General features: G+C 50.9%; 1 protein-coding gene across 12 annotated transcripts in view; it reads right to left on the bottom strand.

The window, feature by feature from the left end:
- The window catches only part of Nlrc5 (NLR family, CARD domain containing 5), an 82467-nt gene extending 69069 nt beyond the window's left edge, over nucleotides 1-13398 (bottom strand). For 7 of the 12 annotated variants that reach the window (XR_001234727.1, XR_001234728.1, XM_013516135.1 and 4 more), the window contains exon 1: nucleotides 13296-13398. The gene's annotated coding sequence lies outside the window, so the exon portion shown is untranslated. The other 5 variants (XM_013516138.1, XM_013516139.1, XM_013516140.1 and 2 more) reach the window with 5 other exon arrangements.
- Between the last annotated feature and the right edge of the window lie 10735 nt (nucleotides 13399-24133).

The following is a 24133-nucleotide window of genomic DNA, read 5'->3' as shown; positions in this document are numbered from 1 at the left end:
TTCTCTCACTGCAGCCCCCAGGCCTTTGCCCTTGCTGTTCCCTCTGCCTAGAGAGAAACCCCTAGTGCACAAGTTCACACACACAAACACCCACACCACACCTGTGCAGCGCCTAACACCCACACACAGGCCACAGTCCTCTGGCCAGAGCTAGTCTCAAACTCAGCTCTGCTTACATGTATTAGCTTCCCTTAGCCCCCTCCAGGATAAAGCTATGCCCTGTTGCAGGGACCTCCACAAGGCTGACATACCTGTAGGCGGGATGGCAGGGGCTGTCCCAGAAGTGCTCAGAGAATGAATAAACAGGGCCCCTCACCCTGAGTGCCCACATTGCCTAAGATGAGTGAGATGCCTACACCCCACCCTCTTCTTTCACGCCTCTAGCTCATCCCTGCTCCTCTTCCTCCCAGACCCAGCTCCACTCAGCCTAGTCCTTGGGCTGCCTCCCTAGACCAAGTTCTATTCCTACTGCCTTGGCGCTCTCTCTTCTGCGGTCTTGTCACTCTGCAAGGTTCTTCCTCTCAGCCTGCCGACCTCCCTCAGCAGAACAGGGATCCTCCAGGCAGACACAGGTCAGATCCTGGGGTGGAGCACTGCCTAAGCACCAGGGCCCTGGATTTGTGCATCTACCAGTTACCAGCTACATGACTGACATATTACTCGGCCTCAGGTCCTCACCTGTAACATGTGTAACATGGGATATTCTACACCAGTTTCTAGAAGAAGAGTCCAAGATGGGGGTATTTATAGACATTCTTTATTGAGGGATCTTGAAAACAGCTAAGGAAAAAGGTGGTTTTAGAAGTCTGGCTTCAGCCTGACCCTGGGAGATCTGAGTGTGGAAAACACCAGATTTGTCCTGCCAAGAGGCAGGGGAGCTGGGCTCCCACCTCCGCATCAGACCATTAGCTCAGCTGTGCCCACTGGGCGGGAGGCAGCCATACTGCCAGGCACTTCTGGGTGGGGTGAAGCCCCTCAGTCATAGACGGAGGGGGGCAGTGGTGTCTGCTATGAGGGTCCCAAGCTAGCCGCGTGGCCAGGCAGTTGTGAGATTAGAACCATTAGAAACAAAGGAGCTGAGTGAGTCACTCGCTTCTCTCCGTTTAACTCTACACAGCACCCAACGGTTATTCCTGCTTGCAGTACCCTAAGAGAGGTAGAAAATAAAATAACAAAAGCCTAGAAGATGGGCAGATGCCCTGTGTGAGAGCACAGGCACCACATGGAGCCGTGAGAGCTGCGGCGGGACGCACCAAAAGCAGAGATGTCAAGGCTTTGAATTCTAAAAGCCCAAGTTACTTGCCTTTCTTTCCTTCTTTATTCCTGCTGCTGCTGCTGTCTCTGACCAGGGTGCAGTGCTTTTCTGACTCCCTGGCACCTTTGCTGGCATGCACTGGCCCTGAGCAAAACTTCCTGTGGTCTTTAATAAACGTAGTTACTTACTACTTACTACTGGGTATACATCTGGCAATTCTTTCCTCGCTGTTCCTGGGAGCCTGGACTATTCTTGTCCCACTCAACCGTAACACATGAGGCATGTAGAATTCTTGATGTGGTATCTGGCACAGGAGAAAACGGAAGACCTGCTGGCTATTGTGACCACTAGCATCGTCAGTGTTTCCTCTGTCTCTCAGTCCCAGCCCAGCATGAGGAAGGCACGGAGGAATCAGCGAGAGGTGAGTCACTTCTGCCTCCTGTCCCTCTGGATCTCCCTTCCTCCTGCCACCTAGGCTTGGATTTGGTGGCCCAGAGCCTTAATGTCCTCACCTAGGTAAGCGGTCTTCACCCACCTCCCCTGCTCCTGGGGCTGTATGGGAGGGTCGAGCTGAGGAACCCTGTCCCTGCAGTGCTGGCAGGGGGCAATGGTGGGAAGGGAGTGGAAGCAATGCTCATCTCAGAAGAGAAAGAATATAGTTCACAGGGGTAAGGAGAAAGCCACCCCTGGTTGTACCTACAGACCTTTGGACAGAAGTATCTTGGAATGAGAAAGGAAAGTGCTGCTGAAGTTGATTTCTGTGTCAGCCAGGAGGCCAGGTAAAGGCCCTGTGGCCTTGGGGTACACTCGGGTACACTGAGGCCCTTGATCTTTGCAGAATCATCCATGCCAAGCTCTTCCAGGGTAGCACCAGAGATCCCAGGTCTGCTGCCTTCCCTCAGGCTGGTGGGTGATGCCAGGGCTTCAGAGGGTACCTGAGCCTGAAAGCAAAGGGTGAGGGAGCTGGAGGTTCCCTGGCTGTGGGAAGCTGAGGTGTGAGGAGAAGGCTTTGCAGCTACTCAGTGAAACAGAAGCAGGGCCAGAAATGGCCTTTGGGCTCTTCTGGGAAGCACCCCCTCCCTCTCTGGCAGTGCATCTTTAAGGGGTGTCTGCCCATTTCCTCCCCACCCCAGAGGCTGCAGGCTCAGGCACGAGCTGCATTTAATATGAGGCACACACACATTTCCTGGATGTGGGGTGTGTGTGTGTGTGTGACTACTTCCTTTAAAACCATTATCTCTATCGACCCTCACAAAGACAAGGCCCTGCAAGACTTAAAATGCATGATCATAGGCTTTATGGGTGAGAAAGCCTAGGCCCCCACCAGGGAAAGGACCTGCTCAGGTCACCAACTAGAGAGACCCCCAGCCAAGGAGATAATGTGTCCTTGCCTTGCACTCCTCTGGGGGTGGGATGGCAGGGTGTCCAGAGAGAATCTCTGCACTCTGCTCCAAACCCGGGCCCGCAGGCATTTGCTCCAAATCAAGGCCTCTCTCTTCTTGTCATTAGAAACCCAGAAATCTGTGTCCCAGTCCACGTCACAAGTCTTTGGTCTTCCTCTTGCTCCCTGCCCCCCAGCTACCTCGCAACTCAAAGGCTCAGACTTCCCATGAAAGCAGCCCCCGCAATTTCCAGATGCATCCTCTCACAGGACCAGGTGCCCTATTGCTGGACCTAGCCCAGCTGGCACAGCAGGTGGCCAGGGTGGCCTTGTCTCTCCTGCTCCACTCTGGCCTGCTGGGCCCAGCACCCCTAGGAAGCCAATGGTAAGGGCCGAGGATTGCAGGTTCCTGTCCAATATGACCTGGGGCCTCCTGACACTTCTCCCTGGGTCATCCAGATCAGGGGCCCCCAAACGTGTCTGCACTTTTAAATTGAAGGTGGGGGCAGTTGTTCAGAAATTCTGATGGACCACAATACAGACATATCATAGCATAGTCCCTGGGGTGGAACAGAGACATCAGCCTTTTTGGACAGTCCCCAGGTGACTGATGTGCTGACCAGTCCGAGAACCACCATGCTAGGCCATGGGTGACACCAGCTGTCCACTCCTGGTGGGGAGAGTCTGGCTCCTGGTCCCTTGCAGTGGCACCCTACTTCTCCAGTAAGCTAGAGCTTAGTGATTCCAGTCCTGAGTGGCCTCAAAGTCCCTGGGGACAGGAAAGTCACCAAGGCAGCCCTGTCTGGGTGGAGACCCTGAGGGTGTCGCTGAGGGAGGCTTCCACCTCAGCCTCTTGCCTTTCTTTGGCATCTCTGCCAGGTCCGCCCACACAGGCTGGGCTCAGCATCCCCACACAAAATCGAAACTAAAACTGCGGCTTGGAAATCCCCGCCTGAGCGCCACCTGTGGCCCCCGTCACCCTGACTGGCAGAATCTCACGCCGGCTTGGGAGTTGAGCAGGAGATAGACATAAAAGGGAAAGGCTTGGAAACTGGGCTGCTCACTCTGGGGACCACACTGACCTCTAAATCTTAAAGCATGTCTACCCTTTGACCTTGTAACTAAACCTCTTAGCAGAAAGGCACATGGAGACACACATGGCTGGTACACACAGCGCTAGAAACTAAATATATGCCTCACCCCAAATTCTTATGTTGCAGTCCTAACTCCCAGTGTGATGGTTTTATGAGGGGACCTTTGGGAGGTGATTGGGTTATAGGGTGGAGCCATGGCAAATAAGATTGGGGCCTTATCAGAACCTCAGAGTACTCTGTAGCTTTCTTTCCATCATGCGAGTACAGGGAGTCAGCGGAAGGGGACCCTTCCCAGAAACCCACTATGTGGGTCCCCTGATCTCAGCTGTCAGCCTCCAGGAGAGTGAGAAATCCACTCCTGCGAAGCATCTGCTGTCCAGCCTCTGGTGCTTTGTGGCAGCAGTCCAAACGCTCAGGCCCATGTGTCTGGGCTAAGCAAACTCCTGCAGCAGTGTTTGAACAGCACAGATGCCCAGGACAAAGCTGTTGCCACCACACTGTGGGATCAAGGGCACGAAAGGGGTGCATGGCTGTTGCTGCATCCTCTAAAGGCATCGCCAAATCAGCAAGACCCACTGTATAATGATCTGCACAGCACGATATCCCAAGTCTTATGACACACAGCAACAAAACTATATTTCTTCCCACAAATCTATATTAGTATTTTTTATAAAAAATAAAACCTTTTTTTTTTCTGGTCCTGTGGCTTGATCTCAGGGCCTTGTACATGTTAGGCAAGTGCCGTACCTCTGAGCTTACCCTCAGCCTGTGGCATGTTTTTCTAATTTAGAGATTCAGAGCATGAATTTTGCAGCCAGGCTGCCTCGGTCCGGGGCTGACCTTTCCACTATTTTCAGGCTGGGTTGCACCAGGCAGATGATGAAGCCTCCCTGGGCCTCATTTCTCAGCTATGAAGCTGGTACAATAGCAGCACCTATCTCACAGGGCCGTCTTGGGGCTTGAATGAGTTAATATGTGTAAAGCACTTAAGACAGTGCCTGTCAGTGAGCAAGCCCTGAGGAGAAGGTTCCCCTAAGTTGTGGAAGGCAAATTCCAGCCTCAGGTCCAAGGCTTTCCGCTTTTTGTAAGGTCTGAGCTGAGCACTACTTGAATGGGTTAAGGTGGATGCATTTTTTGAAAGCAGAAACAAGACAGATCAATGAGCGGGGAGCTCTGCCCTGCCAGTTAGAAGATGAACTCTGCTCCCAGGGCAGATTGTCTGAACACTTTCTCTCCCTGCCTGGCCTACAGTACCAGGCACATAAAACAGGGTCAGAGGAAAGGCCTCGAGGTTGGGGCCTTGGAGCCTCAGTCCCGAGCTCTCCAATACCTCAAGTGATTTCTTTTGTTTTGTTTTGTTTTTTGAGACAGGGTCTCGCAGTGTAGTTCAGGCTGAACTCACTGTGTAGCTCAGGCGGGCCTCAAACTCACAGCAGTCCTCCCTTCTCAGCTTCCTGAATGCTGGGATTGCAGGTGTGCAGCACCATGCTGGGTGGTACCTCAAGTGATTTGCTGGGTCGTGGTTTGTCTCCACGAATACCAAGCAAAGTGATGCTTTTAACTCACCGCACCTCACAGGGATCTGTGATGCTGATAAGGGCCCCAGGGCTCAGGAAGGCTGGGTTCAAACTCTAATTTCAACTCTTAATGCTGTGCAGCTGTGGAAAGATCTCTTCACCACCTGTGCCACAGGTTCCTCAGCAGCTAATGGGATGATGATTTCACGTCTACTTCAGTGTCACCATGAAGGCTGGAGACGTGATTTCATGCAAAATGCACAGCACAAGACAAGAACACACCCAGTCCACAGACCATGCCAGCTACTTGTCCACAGAGCTCTCCGTGCAGGCTGGGCATCTTGCTGTAAAATTCTGCCTGCACTTTAGAACAGGCCCCGACTCAGCCTTTCTGGGCAGATGTCTCCTTGGTTTTACAGATGGAGAAACAGGCTCTGAGAATCAAGAGGCAAAATTTTGATCTAAAACTTCAGTGGAAACCTGTAATCCCAGCTACTTAGGAGGCAGAGGCAGGAGGAACATGAGTTCAAGGCTAGCCTGGGCAACTTAGCCAGACTGTGTCTCAAAATAAAAATAAAGGTCGAAGGACGTAGCTCAGAGGAAGAGCACTTGCCTACTATGTGCAAGACCCAGGCTCTAGTATTATGAAACAATTAAACTATAAAAATAAACAAATATACAAGTAAGACCTAGGGTATAGCTCAGCAGCAACTTGCCTAGCATGAGCCAAGCCCCTGAATTCTATCCCCAGCACCAAAAACCCTATGTTGGTTGACTCCATGTGTTGTTGACTAACTGAGACATCATACTGCTTTCAACAGATGGTCTTCTTTCAAATCTACTGTTTCAATATATCTTTACTATTTTTCTGCTTACAGAGAGCCTACACTTACCCGGAAACTTGTAAGCATTGCAGAAATACGACATGAAACTTCCCCATAATTTTATCCTTTGGGGATGGGTGTGCAACTTCCAAGAATTATACCCATGCCTGAGGACTTTTTCTTTTTGCCGCATATGACAATGAGAACATCACTTCCGTCAAGGTTTTCTGGAAACCAACTCACTTTTAACTATATTTGCTAGTTTGATTTGTCATGAATTGAAGGTAGCCCCCAGAAGGTGTCTTAGTTACTTTTCTTGTTGCTGAGACAAAATATCCAATGTCCATAGTTAAGGGAGGAAGGGTTTATTTAGCTCACAGTTTGTGGAGGCTTCAGTCCCTAATTGGCTGCTCCATGGCAGGGTGGCACATGGCAGAGGGGCAACAGTTCATGGTGGAGGAAGACAGCAAAAGCAGCAAAGCAGTGAAGACAAGACAACTTCTGTCCCTTATATTGTCTGCAGACTACCCGCCCTAGGATGGGTGTAGCATTCACACCCTTAATCTAACCAGAACTATTCCAAACCAACCAGTGCACTGATTTACTAATCACACACCCTTAGTCCCAGTATCACACACTTCAGATCCAGCTGCCTCTGAAAAAGCCCCATGACCGCATGAGGCTTTGGGGGGACATCTAGACATAAGCCATAACACCCCAGAAACCCAAACACACACCGATGTCATCTCTGTGTGGTGTGGTACTGTGGCCTCCCAGGCTCTCTTTGGCCCCAGGCTTGGCCTGCCCTCAGGATTAGGAGAAGGCTGCACAGATGCCCTATGCTGGCCAGAGACTTTCTCTCTGACAAATCAGGAAGGATTAATGAGAACTGAAAACAGAACAACTTTCTCACTATATGATTCAATTCAATTCAAGCCCTGGGCATAACTCCTAAGATCCCCTGGACTCAGAGCAGTTAAATATACACTTAGGGAACCAGTGCCCTATTCATTTCAACGAGAAGTTGCAGAAGCCCAGAAACGCACCAGATTCTGCTCCCCCCACTCAAGAACTCGATGCATAACTCAGCCAGCCACAGTACCCCAAAGGGTGAGCGAACACTCCTTTCATTTCAACATGAGGGTGGACAGGACACCTGGAGACTAATATGGGGGTTTGCTCACCATACAGGCTCCTTCCCTTCACCCAGGAGATGGATGTTGGGGGATCTACAGCTGCCCGTTGCTCACCACCTCTGCCCATTGGCAGAATCATTTAGGCTTTACCAACACTTAACAAAAATACAGGTACCCATATACCTTGGGATGTCTATCTCAAGGACCTGGCCAAGGGAACAGTCCAGAATTCGTGCAGAAGCTGACTATGAGGGTGTTCACTGCAACACTGGCTATGTCTGGATGTCAGTAGGATAGCTCAGGCTTCGCCCGAGAGGAGACTGGTTGGGACACAAAGCCACCCACAGCACCGGAACCCACAGAGGTGACAGCCCTCTGCAGGGCGGAAAGTTCTGGCACAGGGTGCAATAATTTAATTGCATGCTCCTTCTCCCCTTCCTCCTCCTCTTCTTCCTCCTCTCCCTGCTCCTTTTTTGTGCCTTTCCCTCTGCCTGGTTTCCTCCTCCTGCAGTTTGTGGTTCCCCGCCTCGCCCTCCTCCAGTCCCTGTCAAATGTCCCCAAGGGCCCTTAGGTGAGGGTCATACCTGGCCTCTATCCCAAATGCTAAGGCTGCAGCCTGCAGGACCTGCTGCGTATCTGCACCACACATCTTCCTTTGCTTGTTTATTATCTGTTTCTATAGGCACATCAGTTCCACTGGGCAGGCACCTTGCCTTTCCCAGCCTAGCCCATTGTCTAACCAGGGCCTGTTATGCTGTGAAACTTGGCAGATATGGGCTGGATAGATTTATGATCGCAGGGTGAAGCCAGCACTTGTGCTGGGTTGCTGGTACTCACCTCACCTGGAGCAGGAGGCATCCTCAGACTGAAACTGTCCTTCCCTCATCTAACCTCCAAGAGGTTTCACATCCCCTCCGTTTGTGGCCTTGCTTCTTCTTTTTCTTTTGGGAGCAAATATAACATCCTCACCCCAGGTAATACTCCATGTAAAAATGTCTTTCCCCACACCCCATGTCCTGGTTTCTGCTGACCACCTTGCACACAGGTCTGGGTCACCCCCATTATTCCCTTCCCTAACAGGAGTTTTGTTACAAGGTACTAGAAGAATTAAAGTGTCATATTTTGCTAGCCACAGTGGCACACATCTGTAATCCTAGCTACTCAGGAGGCTGAGGCAGGGGGATCAAATATTGGAAGCCAACCTGGGTGATTTAGCAAGATCCTGTCCCAATATTAAGACATAAAAAAGATTGGAGGTGTGGTTCACTGGCAGAGTGCTAGCCTAGAATGTGCAAGGCCTTGGGTTCAATCCCCAGGACTGAAAAAAAATTGGATTTTATATTTTATGTAAAAAATTGGAAATATTCCACATGTAACAGGAGAAAATGAGACCCAATCTAAAAATCTAAGTGGAATGGATGTGTTCAGTCATCCCATGGGCAGCCACGCTGCCACTTAAAATGATAACTATGATAGACCAAGAACTGGGCCGGGGATGTAGCTCAGTGGCATAAGCACTTGCCTGGCAAGCTTGAGGTCATGAGTTCAATTCCCGGTACCAAAAAAGAAAAAAAAGAGAGAATATGATAGACCAAGAGCTAATTTCCTTAATATATAAAGAGCTTTTAGAGCTCAACAGGAAAAGTGTCAACAACCCAATAGGAAAGTGGGCAAAGGATATGAACAGCTAAAGGAAAAGAAACGACAGGTCATCCTTCAATATTTAAAAGTTGTCCCACTTCATTTGTAATAAAAGACATGAAAAAACCATACTATACCATTATCCGTCTCCTAGATTTACAAATGTGCAAAAGTTGATAACATCCATGTTGGGAGGGCGTGAGGCACTGGCAGTCTCACACATAGCTGGTGGGAGTAAAAATCAGTACAACACATAAAGAAGGCAAATTCTCTTCATCCCAGTTCAATGTGTGTATTTACTCTGACCTTTCACATTTGCTGCTGCATGTTTTTCTTAAAGATTTTCTCCCACACGTGAAAAAATGATATTTGACTGGGAATGTTCATTATGTTACTATTTGAAATAGCAAAAGGCAAGCATGTCCACCAACAGTCACATCAAGGACACAGAAGCTGTGTGGCAAATACTACTCAGCTGCTCAGAGGAACGAGAGGGGATGTGGGTACCGTTCCACGGTCAAGCACCTGCCCGGCACGCACAAGGCCTTGGCTTCCATCCCCAACACCGAAGAAAAAGAAAACAGACAGATTTTTTGTGTTAATGTATGAAATCTTCCAAATTGCATTTAAGAAAAAGCTAGGCAATGCTACCAATGATATACTACCATTTGTGAAAAGGGAGGAGTGTGTGTGTGTGTGTGTGTGTGTGCGCGCGCGCGCGCCTGTGTCCATGTTTTTGAAGGTTCGCTTAGACTATCTTTAGAACCTGGTAACACTGGCTGCCTTTGGAAAGGGCAGCTGGGCAGCTGGGGAGCAAGTGGAGTGGAAATTTACTTTTCATTATGTATCTTTTTGTATGTTTTTCATTTATTTACTACATAAATGTATTAGCTGCTAAAATTTTAAAAAGGCAACTATTTATTTATTTATTTATTTATGCAGTACAGAGGATTGAACCCAGAGCCTTCAGGCTGAGCTACAGCCCCAGACCTTTTTTATTTTTGATTTTGAGACAGGGTCTCACTAAATGGCTAAGTTGCCCAGGCTGGGCTTAAAATTGCCATCTTCCTGCCTCAGCCTCTTACAGTGCTGGGATTATAGGTGTGCACCACCACATCTGGCTTAAAATGTTTAACACGGGGTTTAATTTCCCCTTTACATATAATGTCCATATTCTTTAGTTTAAAAACTGAAGTCCCATTTTTGTATTTATTCATGAGTCCATTAAAAATATGAATAGGCATGTGTAGAGAAACACCGAAAGTAAATCCAACTGGTACTAAAGGGCCTCCAAGGATGAATCCAGTGTTTCCACAGCCCTCTGAGAGTTCTCCTTTGTCAAATGTCACCACTATCCCAGCCAGAATTTATCAGAAGTCCCCAGGGCGGCTCACAGGATGAAGCCAAGGGGCCCGTTGGGGGCAGGCTCGAAGCAGGCAGGATGAATGAGCCAGCTCTCATTTCCTCTGGCCTCCCAGCCCTCTGCCCAGGAAACCTACTCATTTCATGGCCTGGTCACCCAGGAAAAGAGGACGACAGCAAAGCAGAAGAGGCTGCGGTCAGAAGGCCCAGGAGAACTAAGCTCCCCCTTGTGGGCCCCCCAGAGCCGCAGAGAGACTGGGAGCACCAAGGGCTTCCCTGGAGAACAGACTTGGGGTCACGCCAACCTTACAGCTCCTGAAGACCCAGGAAACCCCAGGCCGCATGTGGGTGAAACAGTCACGCTTATTTTATGGGTGACAAGATGCACACATAACCAAGGCTGCTGGCCTCACCAAATCAGTTGGTGTTAGCTGCAGAGGACGATTCTCCAGGGTCTGCCGTAATCTAAGGGGCCAAAGGCTTCCCTTCTCTACACAGCCTGGATCAACAGCTGAGATGATCCATTTTTCTTTTTGCTTTCAAATCAAATCCACTGAAGACTTAGTTTTAGCTAAATAGACTTTAGACTACCAACCGACTCTTAAAATAGTAGATTTGGCAAAAAAAAAAAAAAGAAAAAAGAAGACAGCAACTTATAGTTCAAGAAACCTATAAGAGTTTTACGTTATTTATTTATTTTGTAGTGCTGGGGATAGAAGGAACCCAGGGCTTTGCATATGCTAGACAAGTGTTCTACTGCTGAGGTACAACTCCAGCCCCCAAAATTTTGATAGTGTGTACACTTATATGCATTTACTTAACCCTTAGCCTAATTCTATGCTGCAGGCAGAGGACAGATATTGGGGTGATTTCTTAAGTGTGGTGACAGGTACCACAAAGTGAGTAGATCAAGACAATAGCAGTGTGTTCTCTCGAAGATCTGAGGTGTGAAATCTAGGTGTGGACAGGCCTGGGCTCCTTCGGAGGGCTCGCTCTACTTTCATCTCTTGGTTTATGGATGAGTCAGTCCAATCTCTGCCTCTGCTGCTTGGCTACTCCTCTCCCCCCACCCCTGCCACTATGTGCACGCTGAACTCTACTCTTAGGAGGGCATGAGTAACGCTGGATCAAGGCCCATCCCAGTCCAGTATAACTTCCTTATGACTGGTTATAGCTGCAGCAACCATTTTCCAAATAAGATCCCATTCCAAGATACTGGAGATTGGGAGTTCAACATGTCTTTCCGGTCACAACTCAGCCCATTACAGATGGGAGCAGACGTAGTAGGAAGTTTTGCTGGATTCTCCTCAGAGGGGAAGGGGTTTGTGTGTTGGGCTGCATGGAGATTGGTCAAGTGCTGCTGACATCCAGACATTCTGCTAAGCAGACGACGAACCTCCATAACCCTTCTGCTGTCTGCCCTCGTCAGGGACCCAAGGCTCCTTCTCCTCGGGCAGTAATTTACAATTCACCAGACACTGGGCATACTTCATTTCATTCAACCCATGAAACACCCTATCACGCCCATTTTACAAGTGAGAAACTGAGGCTCCCAGAGATGACACCTGACAAATGCCAGGCAGTGAGAGCCCCTGTTTGTCTACCTCCCAGGCAGGATGCCAGCCAACCAGCTGCTTCTGGAGTAAGAGCAGGTGGGCATGATCTGAGGCCAGTCTGGGCTTCAGGTCAGTAGTTTGAGGAAAGTGTCTAATGGAGACTCCATATACATCACCGGGCCTGACCCCTCCTTCCCGCTGGGAGATAAAGCCTGGTGCTTTATGTATTTATTTCTATGGCACAGGAGATTCATCCCATGGTCCCACACACGCTAAGCAAGTGCTCTGCTCCTGAGCCACACACCCAGCCCAAGTCTGTGCTTTTCTGGGTTCATGTTTCTCTTCAGTGGAGAAGAGAAGAAGGAGGAGGAGGAAGCGGAGGAGGAGAAAGAAAAGGAGGAGGACGAGGAGGAGGAGGGGGAAAGTAATTTAAAAAGACCAAAATCTAAGGTACCGGCAAGGCCCACCCCACCGTCTGCCCAGGTTTGGCAGCCGCCCTAGCAAACTCCAGGTTCTGGCTTTCTGAGTGAGGGAGGGAAAAAAAAGAGCCGGGAAGCAAATGGAAATGCGAAACGCAAGTAATAACACGACACCCATGTATTTCCCTACGACTTATGAGTTAAAATATTCCTTAGAAATAATGGAGATCTAACATTAAAGAATTGTTTAGAGCTGGGCAAGATGGCACATGCCTATAATCCCCGCACTTTGGGAAACTGAGGCAGGAGGATTCAAAGTCTGAGCCCAGCCTGGGCAACTTAGTGTGACGCTGTCTCAATAAAACAATAATTTATTAATTAATAATTCATTAAAAGAGTTGGGGATATAGTGCAGTGCAAAGGCCCTGGGTTCAACCCCCCATACTGGAAAAAATATTTTAGGATATGCTAATGATATCGTGGCCATTTTATTGTTTAATTCATTCTAGAATATTTCCGTTGAGAAATTCTGCTATCTGCCATTTGTTTTGAAATAAGGGGAAACATGCAACCCCGGGTAGGTGACTGTCGAAGCTGAGCGGTGAATACAGTGCCTTCATTACACCGAAATCCATCAAGTTCATACACTTCAGCCTAACTCAATTCCTCTCCTTTGTGCATGTTTGGAATTTTCCATAATAAAAAGTGTTTTAGGCTAAAAAGTTTGAATTGTGCATGATAAAGGGTGACTTCTGTAATTCTTTAGGAAACAATGAAAAGTTGGAAAAAAAAAAGAAAAGCAAGAGAGGGCGACAAGCGGCAGGCGCGTTGTCAGGGAGCGCAGTCTCATATCTCCTTCCCTCAGCCGGGCGACCCAGACCTGCCTATGTCTGTGGCTCACAACTCATTTTCCAAACTGCAGGGTAACGGGCTGCACACTGCCAAGCCACCGGCCCCCCATGTGTCCGCCTGTCCACCCACCCAGCTATCCACCAGCCATCCCCCGGCCACAGTACCTCTGGCATCCCTTCCTCCTTTCCATGAGCAGAATTCGAACTCCGAGCCGCCCACTGCCGCGCGCCCCAGCCCAGTCTGCAGCCCGGCACTCACCTGCTGCTATGCTGCTGCGGCTTCACTGTTCTGCATGAAACTGAAAGTAGTCGCTAGAGCTGTCCCGCTTGTGCATGGAACCCGCTGCCGAGAAATCACGTGGCTTCGCGCTGCCAGCCCAGACCGGGTGGGGCCAGCAGCGCCAGCGCGGGAGCCCAAGGAGCGCAGCCAAACGCGGGAGCCGCCTCCGCGGAGCAGATACAGGGGCGAAGACCGGCTCACCTGCGCGGCAGGGGGTGGGCGGCAGGAAGCTCCCAGCTGAGACCCCATCTGTGCCTCTTTAGAGCCTCTTTAGAGACCAGGACTGGAGGGAAGCGAGGGGCCTCTGTGTTCGGGGGTCCTGAGGGTGACTCCAGGATAGGAGGCAGGGAGGAGGGAATATCAGTAATTAGTCTCAGCTCTCCGGGGATAGACACTATCTATACCCACATCTCGTCTAATCCTCACAGTCACCCTGAGACGGATGCCGGGGTGACCCTGTTACCCCGATGAAGAGCTGAGGCCTGGAGCCGCTGAGGAAGAGGAGGAAAGGAGACAGCAGGGAAAGGGGACACACCGGGTGGGGATGGAGAGGGCGGAAAGCAAGCCTAGGGTCAGGGCCAGTCCAGCTGCCATTCAAGTTTTCCCATAACATCCCCAGCCTTTGGCCCTTGCTCCCTCCTCCCGCAGGGGACTGATAGCTCTGCCTGCTAGGAAGGCTGTCCGCAACCTCTGGGTGACATCCCCCCGGGGGCACAACCATGGCATAAGACATCTCTCGTTCATTCATCTTCTCCTCTAACTTCCCTCCAAATGCCTGGATGGTCCTGAGCCTCAGTTGTGCCATCTGTAAGATGGGCATGATAGTCATGCCTTCCCACAGAGTAGCTGTGAGAATTTGGTGACCTAGAGTTGAGGCTCATGCAGTCTGTGCCTGAAGCCCGTTTTGTTCCTTTTTGCAGATCCCACATCTCTGTGAGGCTCGGACCTCCTTGCTCCCAGGACCAACCTAGCTATGTAGAAACTGCCTGCCAGCCAGGAGCGGGAGGAGCACAGATTTTGCAACTGATTGCTGTATGTGACTTCCGGTTCCGCTGCTCCTAGCTGTGTAGCCACAGGTAAAGGCCTGGACCTCCTTGGCCTCCGTTTCCCCGTGGCCCCCGTGGGACATGGTGTGGAATGGGTAAGAAGGTGGGCTGTGAGCAGTGTGTGTGGGAAAGCTTGGTTGTTCCAGTGTCAGGGTCCAGCTCCTGCTCCCAGAGCAGAGCCTAGAGGCTGATTGGTCCAGGAAAAGTCCCAGGAAAGTTGGCCTGCTTCCTGCACAGGCGGGGTGCACAGAGAGACACATGGCCAAATGACCATAGACTGAGAAACAAATGCAGAACCTTTTCAGATGCCTTTAATACTGACCATCCCCATGAGGAGGCCAGGGCAAAGGTTACTCTACGATTACATGGAAGAAGAAATGAGGTTCAGATAGGTCAAGTGAGTTAGTGAACGTCACACAGCAGTCGAAAGCAGAGATGGGTTTTGATCCCAGGTGTGTCAGGAAGTGTTCTGAGAGAGCGACTTTCCCACACTCTCAGTGCTCCGCCCAGCTAGTGCCCTGAGGGTCCACCTTAGCTCCCTGTTCCTTTGGCTGAAGGTGTGCACGCTCCTGTGGTGTGGATTAAATGACCATCTGTTTCACAAAGGCTGGTCCCCAGTGTGAGGACTGACTCAAGAGGCCAGGGGACTGCACGAAGAGGCGGGAGATTCAGGACTGCACAGAACGCAGTTTGTTAAGTTCCTTGGTGAGCCAGGTAGATCACATACCCCAAGGGAGGAGGGGTTTCCATGCCAAGCCAAAGGTGGCCCATGGCCTGCTGGAACATACCTGGCTCTTCTTAAAAACTACTAACATGTTTAAAAACAAACCAGGTGACAGCGGCCACCACAAAACACTCAGGTTACCACTTAGTGACTTTGTCCTATAGGGTTTGGTATACATGCTGCCAAAGCGAGCACGAGTCTGGAGGGTTTGGGATGTGTTCCAGGGTCACTGGGTGGCACAGTGGCCCCCAGGGACAGTGTTCCCCTCCTCCTCGCCTGAGGCCTGGTCCCAAACCTCAGGCCCTTGTCCTGCCCAGGCCCAGAAGCCAGGCGGCAGGATGCGCGCCACAGGGCCTGTCCTCAGGAAGCCCTGTTCACTCCCTGGGGGAAACAGCAGTACAGGCTTCTGGGAACGGACTAACTGGGTTGCGCCAGCACCTCACCGGGCCAGGAGGACTTCCTGGTCTTTTGAGGAGGGGCTAAGCCAGAGCTTCTGGGCTTGGATGGGAGGAACAGGGTGTGGGGCTTGCAGGTTGGTCTTGCTCAGGCAACCTCTGCCCTCTGGGATTCCCCAGTACCTTCTGCTTCTTGCTCTCCTGGCATGGTACAGCGACGCTAAGTGCTGTCCCAGCTCAGATGCTCTCTGAGGCACCACCCTTCCTTCCTGGAGCAGAGATGATCTCCACGACCTCCTGGGGCCTGAAAGGGTCACGCTCTCAATGACCTCTCTGCGTGCCCCTAATGATGGAAATGTCTGTTCAAGGAAGGAGCTTCCAGGGATGCCAAATTCTCTGGTTATTGCCCTTGTGACATCAAGGGCAGGTCTTTGGTCTCCCCAGCTCCTCAAGGGACTGATCTTGGGTGCAGTGTGGCTGCTAACAATGTCACTCCTTGAAAGCTAATATTGCAAGGCTTGAAATTCCCACATTGGAGTGGGGATCGGTGATCTCTTTCTGCCAGGGGCCCTTTGTGAGCTGCACACACACTGTGCTCCTGGTTGGTCTCATGAGTCAGACTCTTGCTCTGGATTCTAAGGGAAGAAGAGAAACAGGAGGCCCTTGGAGTGGGCATGTGGGGCTTTGGAAGGAACCTGGCTCAGAGGATGACGCCTTCCCCTCAAATCTTTTAAACCATTCCACTACCAAGTAATACCACGCACCTTGCCTCCCAGTTGTTAGAATAAAGGCCAGGCCTCTTTGCCACCTCAGTGGTTTTGGCCCTATCTGCCTGCTGGGTGGGTCTCACCTTCCCACTTTTCCTTTCTTTTCTCTCTGTTATGCCAGCCTCCTTGATGTTTCTTGAATCTGTCATGACTCTCTCTGCCCCTGGGACTTTGCACCTGCCAGCATCTTGTTATGTGTCTTAGTCTGTTTCCTGCTGCTACAATGGTGTACTTGAGACTGGGAAATTTATAAAGGAGTTTCTGGAGGCTGGGAAGGCCGAGAGCATGGTGCTGGACAGGGCCTCATGCTGATTCAGCTCACGCCAGAAAGCAGAAAGTGGAAGGGCAGGCACACGAGAGGAGCAAAACTCTCACAGTTACTAACCCAGTCTCCAGAGGTTGGGAGCTCACTTTGGTGAGAATTCACCCAGTCCCTGGAGACAGTCACTAATCCTCCTTAATGATCTAACTGTCTCTGAAAGACCACAACGGTGGCAGTCACACGGCAACATAAATTTTGGGGGGTTGGGGAGCAAACCACACTGTCCATAGCACTGTGTTTCTCCTCACGTCACTCGGCCACACACTTGGAGAAAACAGAGCCTGGCACTCCCCAGCCTGAGTGTAGCAGGAGCCCTTTAGGGCGGTAGGCCAGGCCAGGGAGAGGAAGAACGCTGGAGCAATACAGTGGGCTGAGAACACGCCCATGGGATGCCTCTCTCCCGCCTTAAAGTCACATCGATTTGCCTTTCTGAGGCCGCATTCTCCTCTTCTCCTACCAGAAGCCAGACCTCTGTGAGCCCCTCGCCTTCCCTGCCCTTCCCCAAATCCAAACCTCTTCCCCATCCAGTCTCACTTTCTGTCCGGTGCTGCAACCCCTAGGGCAGATAATGAGTCAGATCCTTGCTCTGGGCTCGTGCAGGAAGCTGAGGACATGAGACCTTTAACAGGGGCTGCACCAAGAGTGCGGTGGTTCGGGGGAAGGCAGAGGTGGGGTCTCAGAGATGCTCCCTGCTGACTGCCTGCATCCGGGACCCTGGAGGGAACTCACAGTTATCTGAGATGTTTGCTTGGTGAGTGAAATGCACAACTGAGTCAGTGCATCGAGGAGTGAAAAAGTGACTGGGAGAGGTTTCTGGACCTAGGGGGCTGTTGTACCCTCTGTCTCTAGCACCTTTGTCATATGGTCACTGGCAAATTCCTACTGAGTCTTCAGGATGCGGCCAAGGGCCCCTGCTCCACTGGCCACTGGGCGGGGGTGAAAGGGTGTGTTTGTGTGTGGCCAGCTCGGTTGTGGAAGCTGCCATCCCTCAAGGTGCCCTCCAGAGCCAAGGAGTGAGCTCTGCTCCCAGGCTCAGCCAATCAGGACTTTGGATCTTGGGGGAGTAAAGCTCCAGGGCAAGAAACCATCTGGGATGAATGGTCCCCAGGCGCCACTTGATGATACGGCTGGGATGTCCTTGCTGCCTGAGGTCCCAGATGTACGAGTTGTGCCCTGGGATCCAAGCCTGGTTGCAGCATTCTACCTGCCCAGTCTGTGAGCTGTTCCACATCCCCACGCACTTTCCCTCTTTCAGTTTCCCCTAGGGCTGGATTCTATTGTTTAATCCTGGAAACCCTGATGGGCACTTCATCTGTGACTCAGCCACACAGTGTCTCTCAGATCCTCAGGCTTGCTGGGTTAAGAGCCATGAGTGGCGGGCAGGGGTAGCTACTGTGTGAATTTGGAAAACAGTTGCAGCTGGATGTGGTGTTACCTGTCTGTAACCCCAGCATTCTGGGAGGCTGAGGCAGGAGGACTGCAAGTTCGAGCCCATCCTGGGCACTTAGTGAGACCCTATCTCAAAAATTTAAAAAAAATTAAAAAGAGCCTAGGTTCAATCCCCAGTCCTGTGCAGGGGGGCTTGTTAGTAGAGGATGGATTGGCACACATTCCCAATGTCCTCTTGCTCTAGTCCTGGAAGGGTGAGAGGGCCCTGAAGGGCTTCAAGAAGGGGCCACCCACCAGAGAAGGGGCTTGTTAGAGCTGTTCAGCAAAGGGGGGAAGCTCTGGTGTAGCAGGGACGGGGGTGTGGCTGAGAATGAATTGCAGATAGTTTGGAAAGTACTCAGGGGCCAATCAGGCAAAGCCTTGAACCCTGAGGTGAGCAGTTTGGATTTTTCCTGAAGAAAAATCCAAAAACCTCTGGAGAGCTTACAGGAGGAGTTGGGAGCAACTGTGGAAGGGCTGGAAAAGGGTAAACAGCCAGGGCTGGCCTTGCCAGATTTACCCAGGAACAAGGCAGGATGGGCAAGACCTGTCCCTGCCCTGCCTTGTCCCCTCTTCCCCTATTCACGGAAGAAGTACTGTACCTCCTAGTTCCTGGCTACAGCATTTTAATGTCAGCGCCCTTTAGGACAGGGAGGAGTTGGGAGGCAGTCTCACACAATGATGGAGGGAGATGCCAGGGTTTGGGGTGGGTGTCTGAGTGTGGCTTCCGGTCTGACTCCATGCCAGCCTCTGGGATCCTAGCTCAAGCTCTGCAGGAAGTCCACCAGCAGATGCTCCGGGAAGCCGAAGTCCATCTGCACTAGCAGGGAGCCCTAGGAGGGATGGGGGTGAGAAGGGCAGGCTGGGCTGGCTCCCAGGGCACTAAGGGCAGCTGGGAAGCTCCCTGCATGTGTCCCCAACAACCACCAGTGTAGGAGAATGCTGCCTGGGGCTCTCCCCAGGAGTCCAGGCTGATGGGAACTTTGTACACATCCTGAGGATGATCTCAGGGTTGGTGATGTCGAGGAGGCGCAGGCTTTTGCTGTTCATGACAGCTGTAAGTGCCACCTGGAGCCCTGGGGCGGGGGAGGGAGCCTGCCAGCCCTTCTCAGGGAGCAGGGCCAGTCCTGGAGATGGTGGGATCAAGGTTCTTGGCCGCATGGTTCACAGTAAGCTGAATCTACCCTGCTTGGAAGGGTGCGTGGGGAACAGCTGTCACTCCGCATGCCTACCCTGGTCCTCACCCCTCTCCTGTGGAGCTTCTCCCAGTGCTCTTTGCAACCACACAGTGCAGTCTTCCCAGACACCCGGTTTAATCACCTCTGTAGTTGTAGTGCCATGCTACAGATGGGAAAATTGAGGCTGGGACAGAACAAGGCACTAAGTCAGGATCATCCCTGCTTCTGTAGGAATGCCAAAGCCATGCGAACATGCAAATATTCAAAATGAAGGCCTGGCCAGCTCAATATACCCAGTGGGAAAGGGAGCAAAGCCTTTCAGCAAGACTTTGTCCAAAACATCTCTGGCAAAGCTGGCTATGGAGTCTGAAATTCCACCAATACAGTGGCTGCCTATGACCAAATATCCTACAATATCAGGGCCCAAAGGGAATTCAGGGATTGTCAGTTCTGACCTTCTCATTCTATAGAAAGAGAAACTGAGGCTCAGGCCTGGGCTACATCTAGGTTTTAACCTTCCAGTTGGTTACCACTGGGAGACCTGAGCTCTCAAAGTGGTTTGGGCCCACGGTGGGGTGGCAGAGGGGATATTGTCAAGGCAAACCAGCGTCAGAGGTCTGCACATCTGGCCAAGCCATTCACATTCATTGCACCAGCAGAGAGCTGGGCCTTGAGAGAAGGGATCCAGGACCCATAAATGTTGATGGTTGGGGGATCAGAGGTCCTGCGGGCCCTGCCTGGGAGGGGCCTCTGTACCAGGCAATTAGAAAGGGGGAGAAGGTGAAGTTAGAACTCTATCCCCACTCATTCCCCAAGCCCACACTTATGAGACGTGACTTCAGGGATGTCCAAAGTGGTGATCATCGACGGCAGGAAGTTCTGAACGGCCTCGGAGCTGCTCTGCCAATCAGAGGCCCAAGGTGAGTGACCCACAGGGTGGATAGCTACACAGCCTGGGTAAACATTCACTGTCATGCCATGAAAAAGTAATCCTGACCTAGCCTTCTCCTCCTGCCCTTCAGACAGTGGCTCTCATGAGCAGTCCCTGCAGACCCTAGGGAGAGTCGGAGCTGTTGTCACATTCCCAGAGGCCCAGGGAGAGGCCATTTGGCCAGGACTCTCCTGTTCCTCCATTCGGACCACTATGGTCCCATTTCTGCCATACAAAGGCTCTCCCAACAGACAGAGAGGGGAGAATAGTCACAAGAGACACAAAGGGACCATCTGGTTTAATTTCCTTTGGTCCCATTGCCTGATTTCCTTTAGGGCCCTTTCTCTGCTTTCTTAACATGAAGCCAGTAGGGCTTATTTCTCCGAAGACAACCTACCTCAGCCTCCTTGGAAGCAGTCCATGCTGTAACCCTGAAATAGAGGAGAGGTGAGAATTTGAACCTTTGTTAAGGAAACGTAGGAATGGTTCTCAGAGTTTCTAGTTAATCCTTTTGTGCTTGGCGTTCCATTGGGGGGATATAACAGTGGAACATAATAAAATTTTGCCTCTTCAAATTCTTGTTCCTTGAATTTTTCTAGGTAACAGATACGAATTTCATGCAAAAATTAAAAAAATTGCAACCTTTGGCAAAAATAGGTGACTTCCAGGCCCTTGAAAAGAGAGGCCATTTGAAGTCTCTGGACATTGGTCATTCCAACCACTAGGCCTTGGCCCAGGTCCTCTCTCCGTCCCTAGGTGCACTTCTTCCTACTCTAGCCTCCAGGGCAGGGTTGTCTCTCTCTGTAACCAGGCTGGAAGTCCTGTAAATCCCGGAAGGAAGGAGGCGGGGAAGGAAGGAAGGAAGGAAAGAAGGAAGGAAAGAAGGAAGGAAGGTGCATATCTCTCTACCAGGACCAAGCCCTGTGCCTGACTGCAGGAGCCCGGGAGACACTTGCAGAGCTGATTCCTACCCCTCTCTGCAGCACATACTGGAAATCCAAGAGGCTTAACAAGAGCTTTTTTCTGGGAATAGGAGGCCTGGATGGCAGTGACAATATCTTGGGGAGAGAAAGCAGATTCACTGTGAGCCAGGGGTCTCCCTGAAGCAGAGGGCAACTCTTCCTGCTCAGAGTTGTCAAATGCATTGAATAATCGGAGAGATGTGGGGTGCAGTGGATCTCAGGGAATCTTGGGATTTGGCTGAACTGTTGCTCTTCTGAAAATTGGGAGAAAATGGGAATGTGGCTCAGTCACACAACACTTGCCTAATATGTATGAGGCCCTAGGTTCCATCCCCAGCATAGCAAAACACACACATACATGCACGCATGCATGCATACGTACATACATACTGAAAGAAATAAACAGACAGCTTTGGGCTTAGGACCTAAGAAATCCCATGGGCACTTCCTCTTCTGGTTTCTGACCTCCCCACATTGCCAATTACTGTGGAGCAAGACTGTGGGCATGGCTCACATCACCTGCCTTCAAAACGAAGCCATCACCCAAGCAAGGAGGTGCTTCTGTGCTGGTGGCTGGGTTGATCTGTGTTTTCATTCTGGAGACAAAATGCACTAGATTGCTGCTGTGGCCTTAGGCCAGCAGCTTCAGCATCAGGCAGGTGGAGTGTTTTGGAAATGTAGATCCACGGGCCTTGCCCCTGACCTACAAACCAGACTGCAGGGGTGCCCAGGAATTTGTGCGTTGACCGCTTCCCTTGGTGACACTGATCCTACAGCACCAGATAGCCCTGAAATATCCTCTGTATGTTGAGTTCAATTTCATATGCACCTTCCTTGACTACATATTTTTATTTCATAGCATTAGAAGTTATATAGTCTTTTGTTTGGCTAGTGAGTTACTATTTACCTCTGCCCATTAGACTAGAAGCTTTTTGAGGTCACGAATCATATGGCCTGGGCCCAGAGTAAGAACTCAACAGATATTACTAAAAATAAATGACTAAGTACATCTACTGGGGGTACAGGAACTACAGACTTCAGTATCAGTGTTATGAGTGACCTTGAGCCTCACATTGTGTCCTGTTGGTTCTGGAGCTCCCTCTGTTCAAGTGGAGAGGTGGGCACTCTGTCTGGGGCTCAGTTTAATGTCTGCAGTGCAGCCATCCTGCACTGGTACAGACCTGTCGTCTCCCACCCCTGTGTGGCTTGCACTTGCTCCATTTGGCCTAGAACCTCAGGACACAATTTCAGTGCACCTCCAGCCTGACCTGCAACTCCTTCAGCCCCAAAAGACCACACTGGGGTTGCCCATCCCTGGGTCTGTCTATGTCTGCCATCAGCCCAGACTCCTGCCCCAGACTACCTCTCTGCCCTGGGAGATTTGACCAAAGCTCCTCTCCAAGGTGTCCTGGGGGGCATAAGTTCCTAAACTCTGACTGATATGCACATCCAAGTTCATGAGCAAGAAGGAAAGTCTGTAGGTGCCAGAGAGAGAAGGGGATCAGTCAAAGAGAGAAGCAGTCAAAGCCCAAAGAGAAGTCAGGGAGGGGCATGAACCAGACATGGTGGGAGAGAGAGGCTTTGATCATTGTTTGCTGCAGTCTGACAAAGATTCTTTGCTTGACCCAACTTCAGTGTGATTCTAGAACCTTCTAGGACCACCATGTATCTCCCTATAAAATCCGGTTTTTGCAAGAGCCTTGCTACCTTGGTTTAGCAAGAATCCCCAGCCCCAATGTCTGATCACCTCATATCAGATCAGGTCCTTCATCTTCCTCTCAGGAGATGTGTGGTTACCCTGGCCCATCTTCAGCCAGAATCCTGTTGGGTTGGTTCAGTTAGAATCTGTAGGAAGCAGCTGAAGCTAGAAATTGATCACATGTGTGGAGTGAGGCAAGGCTGTCCCAGAACAAAGAGCTCTCGAGGCAAGCCATGTGAACAAGCTGTTTCAGTCCAGGAAACATCAAGCCCTGAAACAATGCAAGCAGTGAGTTGCTAGGCAAAAAGTGTGTCACGTGACCCCAACCTGCCAAATGTATAAATAAATGCACTATGATGCTTGAGCAGTTCCTTTCCTCCCATCCAGAGAAAGGGCTCTGCCTGACCTCAGCTTTCTGTCTCTTACCTTTATTTCTCCATGCTCTTGCTATGTTTCTCCCCAGGAAGTTCAAGAGCCCCATCTTAAGACAGAAAAATGTTATTACGCCCATTAACACTTTCTGTGTACTCTCATGGCTGAGTTATAGGATCTTGAGTACCACAAGTCATGTGTAAGAGACAGCCAGTCACAGCAGAGGCGATGAGAAGAATCTGGAGGTATCAGAGGCTCCCAAACTCCTGTCCCAGATGGCCTGTCTGCAGCTGGGTCCCCTGCTCCCAAGCTTCCCCTGTACCTACTCACCTCTTCAAAAGTGTGAGCCACTGAATGTTGCCCCTCTGGGTGAGGAAAGAGCAATTTCTCCATCACAGAAGAACTGACTACAATGTCCTTGTTTTGACAGGAGATCCTGAGCCTCGTGAGGCAGTGCACAGTTACTTGGGCCTGGGTGGGAGGGAAGCTGCTGAAAAGCTGTGGAAGATAGGGGTCCTGGGGCCAGGACCCCAGCTCATCAGAACAGCCGCAGCCACTGCGTCAGAGATGGGAGGGCTGAAGCTGATGTGGGACCCAGGGCTGGGGAAAGAGGAAGCAGCCTAAGGTAGTGGCTGTGGCCAGGCTGGACTCCAAGGCCCGGGGCCCCAGGCTATACCATACCACTAATTTGACTTGGCAAACTGGGACTGACTCTTGCTTTCTCTGGGCCTCAATTTTCTTGTCTGTGTTGTATTGAAGCCACCTCTGCCCAGCCTACCTTGCAGGGCATGGCAAGGATGCCTTTACTTAGCCTTCTGTGTCTCACCTTCTTCCTCTGTAAAATGAAGACAGAATCATACTTAGCACATAGGGTTGTTGAGAAGTTGAACAAGATAATCCATGTAAAGAGCTGAGAACAGGCCCTGCTACATGGGAACCCTCCAGCAGACGTGGCCGTGCCTTCTAGCAGTGTCCACAGGGACCTCAGTAGGC

This window comes from Chinchilla lanigera, unplaced genomic scaffold (genome assembly GCF_000276665.1).
Source record: "Chinchilla lanigera isolate Chin_1 unplaced genomic scaffold, ChiLan1.0 scaffold00032, whole genome shotgun sequence".
NCBI classification, from domain to species: domain Eukaryota; kingdom Metazoa; phylum Chordata; class Mammalia; order Rodentia; family Chinchillidae; genus Chinchilla; species Chinchilla lanigera.
This window is presented reverse-complemented; position numbering and strand designations above follow the sequence as displayed.